This window comes from Zosterops lateralis (genome assembly GCF_965231275.1).
Source record: "Zosterops lateralis genome assembly, chromosome: 1".
NCBI classification, from domain to species: Eukaryota; Metazoa; Chordata; class Aves; order Passeriformes; family Zosteropidae; genus Zosterops; species Zosterops lateralis.
In genome coordinates this window covers 111142287-111148286 of record NC_139762.1, presented here as the reverse complement: position 1 = coordinate 111148286, position 6000 = coordinate 111142287, and the positions used below count along the sequence as shown (strand labels likewise).

Below are 6000 nucleotides of genomic sequence, written 5' to 3'. Positions count from 1 at the left end.
AATGTCTTTTATGACAATTCTTGCTCCATAACAGTATCTCCATTTACAAGCGACAAGTCACCATTCCTAAATACCATGTATAATCACAGTTTGCATTAAAATGGTGCCTCCAAAGCTCTGCAAATACCTGTCATTAGATATTGTGTTAGAACCATTTGTTTCTAATGGAGCTGTCTTTTCATGTTGGCACTGATTTATCTTACAGACATCAGAATATTAACAGATGTCATCCTTTCACACATGTAGGAAGACAGTATGACAATGTGGAGTTCGTGATCCTGAGATTATTAAGTCCTTTTCTTTACTGTATTAGACATCAAACACTGTAAAAAATAAACAACAACAATAAAAAAATATTTTAAAAACCCTCAGCAACATCATGTATTTGCATTCCGTATATCCTTTGCAGCTTATGAACATAGAGTTTCATATCTGTTTTGTTCTACATGAAACTCAGCAACATAGTCCACTTTCTGTTCCAATGTTTAGTGTCAACAGAAGTTTAGGATCTAGTTCTGGTCCCCACTGAAGTCATGGGAACCTTATACTTTATGTTAATGGAAATTGGATCACGCCAGTAACTGGAGACGCTGAAAAGAATCCCAGATGCTGCATAACAAATGAACTATCCACTGAGGTAGTCCCTCTGCTCTGGGAAGCTGCCACTGGGAATTGCTGCTACCTTTCTGTGGAAAGACTGAAAAAAAAAAAAAACAAACGGATGTTAGACGTCAGATGTCAAAGCTGCAGTTTTAGTGACACAGAAAATTCTAAAAATTCTAAACAAATAGGACCCTGCCAAATGAAAGAGTTGTTTGGGCTTTGACTGGGGAAGAGAGACATTTGAAAACAGCAAATCATACTGCTGATTTGTCCTTTGATAAAGCAGGTTAGCATGGTTTGAATCTGGTTCCCTGAACAACTGTGAGACAGAATTCTTCAGCTCTTCACATGTCAAATTTAAAGCAAAACAAAACAGGTTAATGATTTAATTTTCTTTTTTTTTATTACTCAAAACCTATATTATTTGCCTAGCAGTTTCTGTGCTTAATCAGTTGTGAAAGTTACAAATGTACTTTGCGTGTTTTTTGACTTCTTCCAAAAGCTTTGCAAAAGGGACAGCCATTCTGCTGTAGTGTGTGGCATTTACCTGTTAGTATTAAAAATGTGCATCCACCTCTGATCTAGTCATGGCATTGATATGCAGAGACAGAATCACAGTCAAAAAGAGGATGTAGTGATTCAACCTTTCTTGCAAAATGACTCAAAGAGGAAATTGCATGCTCTGAAATGACATACCTCACTGTAACCTGTTGTGACCATGCCTGCCTCCCATACCACACTCTATGTTTCTCTTGGAAATTAGACAGATGTGCCAAGCACAATTCAGGTATAAACCAGTACAAAGACAGAGAGCTTCCTCTTTGCCATACTTTAATCAGCTGACAGCTCTCAAAATCTTGTTGTCACTATGATCCAATTTGGTGTCACTGTCACACCCAAGGGAAGTTTATGTGAGTAACAGGGGTGTAGGAAATGCACAGAAAAGTTAGCAGAAAACAAAAGGGACTGTGAAAAGGAAAAAAGTGGGCCTAGTGTGAATTATTTACTTCTCTTCATTCATAATTATCACCAAATAGAATAGTAATTAATCCTTTGCTAGGAAAAAACTAAAACAAACAAACACAAAAAACCAACCAACCAAACAACAACAACAAAAAACCCCAAGCCATGCAACATCCTGGCATTGACAGGAGATTTTCACATCAGAATATGGTCTCCTGTTATGTTCTAATCCTACAAAACAATAAAATTATTTTGTAATTAAGGCATGTCTATCCCTAGTCATTTGCTACAGACTTTCCACTACAACTTGCATAAATTACTTTCCTTTCTTGGTTTTTGAAAGAAACTTTCTACCTTGCTCGTTGTGACAATGAGTAGAAATGAACATTAAGTTAGCACAGAATGAATGTCCTAGAAGGACTAAGTTAGTCTTGTACTAATGCACTCCTGCAGTTCTGGAAAAGTAGCTGGTTTCTGAATAGGACTCTTTGGCTATCTAATGCTCTGCACAGCATACAGAATATAGACTTCAGCTGTGTTTTTTGAGAATAAGGTAACAATCTATTTGCATGTTTGTGGAGACATAGAACACTGACTTTTTTACATTGAAAAAAGCCTGAGATTTCTCTACTCAAATATCTTAAAAAATTAGCAGCAAAAAAACACACTTGAAAATTTCCTATTGTCCTTCTGCTCACTGCAAAATAAAATTTATTATAACCAGATTCTTTGCATGGACAGTGAATTTTGCCTCATTAACTTGGGTGAATCTGTCTGGTTTCATCAAGGCTTTCAATACATGTTCAGAAAGGCTTAATACTGATTCTGGGACAGGTAAAAGGAGAATAAAAGAGTTAACTAGGATAAATTCTCATTTAAAAATTCTCATGAATCTCCAAAAAGCTTCTTCACAGAATCATTACAGGATTACACTCCTGGATCATTAGTCCAACCTTTGACCAATCCCTTGCCAACTAGACCACAGCACTAAATGCCAAGTCCAGTCATTTCTTGAACAGCTCCAGGGATGTTGATTTCACCACCTCCCTGGGTAGTTCTTTCCAATGCTTAACAACCCTTTCCACAAAGAAATTCTTCCTGGTGTCCAACCTGAACCTCTCCTGGTGGAACCTGGGGCCTTTTCCTCCTTCTATCACTTGTTGCCTGAGAGAAGAGACTGACCACCACTTGTCTACAGCCTCCCCTCCAGTGGTTGTAGAGAGTGATAAGGTCTCCCTGGAGCCTCCTTCTCTCCAGGTTAAACACCCTGAGCCCCCTTAGCTGCTCCTCATACAGCTTAACTCTCTAGACCCTCACCACCTTCTCTGGACACACTTGAGGTTTGGACTCATCTGTGCTGAGTGGAACAATCCCTGCCCTGGTCCTGCTGGCCACATTATTTTTTGATACTATTTTTAATATTTCTCATAATCCACATCAAGATTTTTCTTAGAGCAGTGATGATTTATTGTGAAAAGTTTGAGAAATTTATTCAGCCTCTTTCTACATCAGATCCCTGGCTGTGAAATACGTTTTTTCTCCTCCATTTTGCACATGGTTTGTCTGTTTTAACTCCAGTTTCTCTCAAGGGCATATCTGTTCCATACTTGGTAACATGTTAGCATTCACATTTGGCGACAGATCCACACATTTCTGTAACAGCAACAATAATGACTCCTCAGGTATTCTTAAAAAACTTAAACTTTCAGCTGGAGCAAAAGCTCCTATCTTTTGTTCTAGAAAAACCTCCCCCCAAAATTGTCGCTAGAACTGCCCTACTGACTCCAAGTGAATCTTCTCACTCAGTTAAGTTTAGGATGAACTAGATGTTTATACAAGCAAAAGGCATCTCACCAGAATTTTTCTGGGGAATAAGGACTTTGTGAAATCTTAGTATCTCTGAAAAGTCATTAGGAGGCTGAAGTAACATGCTTTCTTAGCAAAGTCCTTGTATAAACTGTGGCAGAGGGAACTGATATGAGGGTTCTTGTAAATGTCTCACGAAAGGCTTATACCAAAGGCCTCTCAGAAATGTGCCCTTTCAAAGAGGACAATAACCATGAAAATACAGAAGAGCTTATGATTTTATGTTTTCCTCATAGTTTTGCAGCATTCTGGTGTTTTATAGCACTAACAAACTGACATTTGGCTTTCTCATGAGACTTTCCTAACTTGTGAGGATACCACAAAAGTACCAGATGACATGATAATCTGGCAGCATATATCGCTCACTTAGGCATTAAAAAAGCCAATAAAAATCATAAAACAACTAACATACTGAGTTACTCAATTATAAAAGTGGTTCAGCCAAATTTCATTTTTTCCCCTCTTTCCTTTCTGTCTGTCTCCCATTTTGATCTCATAGCACAGAGCCTTAGTAAGAGTTCAATAAGAAGGGCCAGTCTTGCTCACACAGGCAGAAAACTTAATTTAGGGATCGTTTTTAGCCAACTAGCTATGACGATGGCCAGTACCCACTAACAGTGTAAGACCGATGAGCAGATAATCTGCTTGCCACAAAGAAAAGGTTAACCAATCTACACTGCTCCTCTCTCTCTATTACTCTTCAGTTTGGCACTAGAATCTCTAGCCACAGACACAGAAATTGTTCTGTAATGACAGGGATCACCAAATATAAACAGCTGGTAACCCTAAAATTAGACCCGCTGGCTGTCTCTTGGTTTGGGGATATGTTTCATTATATGTTCCAACTGGCAAGCAAATTTTAAAGTTAACTTAACCCATTACAAGACCCTTTTTTCTAATAGTTGAGCCTGCTACTTTATTTACACTGTCTTCATTCTTATGAAGAGTTTTGCCAGCACAAAAAGATAATTTAGCTAAAGCTAATTGAAAGTTTTACATATAAAATGCATTCTGACAGATAACTAGAGCTCTTGAATTAGCAAGATTTTTACATCTGAAGTTTCTCCTCTCTTCAGAAAACCTCAGCTTCCAGGTGACCAGACAGAAGAACCATTCAGCAATAAAATGAACCTGAAATAATTTTCAATTTTCAGCAGCAAGGCCTTCTAGTCAAGGACTCAGACAACATACTATGTGTGGCAAGAAGGAGGAGATGATGATCCTACTCCTCAGATGCATGCTAGTGAAGAAATCTGGTATATAGCAAAAAGCTCAGGCATAAAACTCTTCAATCCCACATATTGTAATGCTTCACTTGAAATTAACCCTCTATTTCTCAGTCAAAATTTTTCAGCTGTTTAGGTCGTCATTAAATGTTGAAATGTCCTCTGGGGAAAATCAATAAAAGGAAATACAATTAGCTGTAGTTCTTGCACCTACCTATAAGCCAACTGCTAACTTCAAAGTTAGACATGCATGTCTAAACACTAGTCACTCACCTTTAATAAATATATATTTAGGGCCAGATTTTTTGAACCTGCTTGGTGTCATTTTATGATCTCTGAGCTTGAAATTAGTTGAAATAGATTAATAATAAATTTTTGTGTTTTTTTTTTTTTAATTTTATGCAAACACTCTTTTAACAGGACAATATTCATTCTGTCTTCCTATATTTATCACCATTACTGGAGCCATATAACAAGCTTAGTAGTACTGCCAGATTCTATTAACAAGTTTCACTTCTTTTTCTTGCAAAGACTGGATGTAAAGCTGAATGTCTCCCACAAGAAGTCAGCAAAATGAAATTTTCTATATTTAGTTTAAAAGTTAACAATGACTGAGGGTCAAGATATTTGCTCTGACATTCACAAATGGGTGGGACTGCTGACACTCTAATAAAACTGCTAATTGGGGAAAAATTTAGGTGGGAATCACACTTGCACTTTGGTCACAGGGAAATCTGGCAGGCTCAGGGAACCTTGCACCAAGTGCAGAATGAAACAGCACCTCATAAGTCATACACTGAAATCACATCTAACTGGGAGCAGCACACATCTGGCAGTGATGCATGGGAGATGGTGGGATACCTTTTCCTCCTCTCTCTTCTAAGCCTACCAGAAATCCCATAATTCAATTCTGATTCCCAGGACTGTTAGTAATACCAGTTCACAGGCAGGGAGAGTATGTCTTGAGATTTCAATTCAACAGTTTTTCCAGAGGTGGTGGTCGGCCAAGCCCGTTCTGCAGAGTTGTGGGAACATCACAGGAGACCTTGCATGGCTCCCAAAACATGACGGCTTCCACCACCTCCTCCTCATGGGCATTCATCTGACTTTTTCCTCAGGTTTTCAGGAAAGCAGGCTTCTATTCCTTGGCACCACAAAAGGTGGAAAATGGCCTGTTTCATGACTCTCTCAGAGTCTGTTAACACACCTTAGTAACGTCAAAGATATAATTTAATAGTGATCATATGTAACATCATTAAAAGACGTCAGAGTTCCTTTTGTTCACTTCATTTTCCACAGCCTCTTTATCTATGAGTTCGTAGCTTAGAAACTCATCAGTATT

At 38.2% G+C, this 6000-nt stretch overlaps 1 long non-coding RNA gene across 1 annotated transcript in view; it reads right to left on the bottom strand.

Moving 5' to 3' along the window:
- Nucleotides 1-571: 571 nt before the first annotated feature.
- Nucleotides 572-6000, bottom strand: part of LOC310918025 — a 64570-nt gene continuing 59141 nt past the window's right edge. The window contains exon 3 of the long non-coding RNA XR_014591571.1: nucleotides 572-697. This is a non-coding gene — a long non-coding RNA (uncharacterized lncRNA). The remainder of the gene's footprint in view (nucleotides 698-6000) is intronic.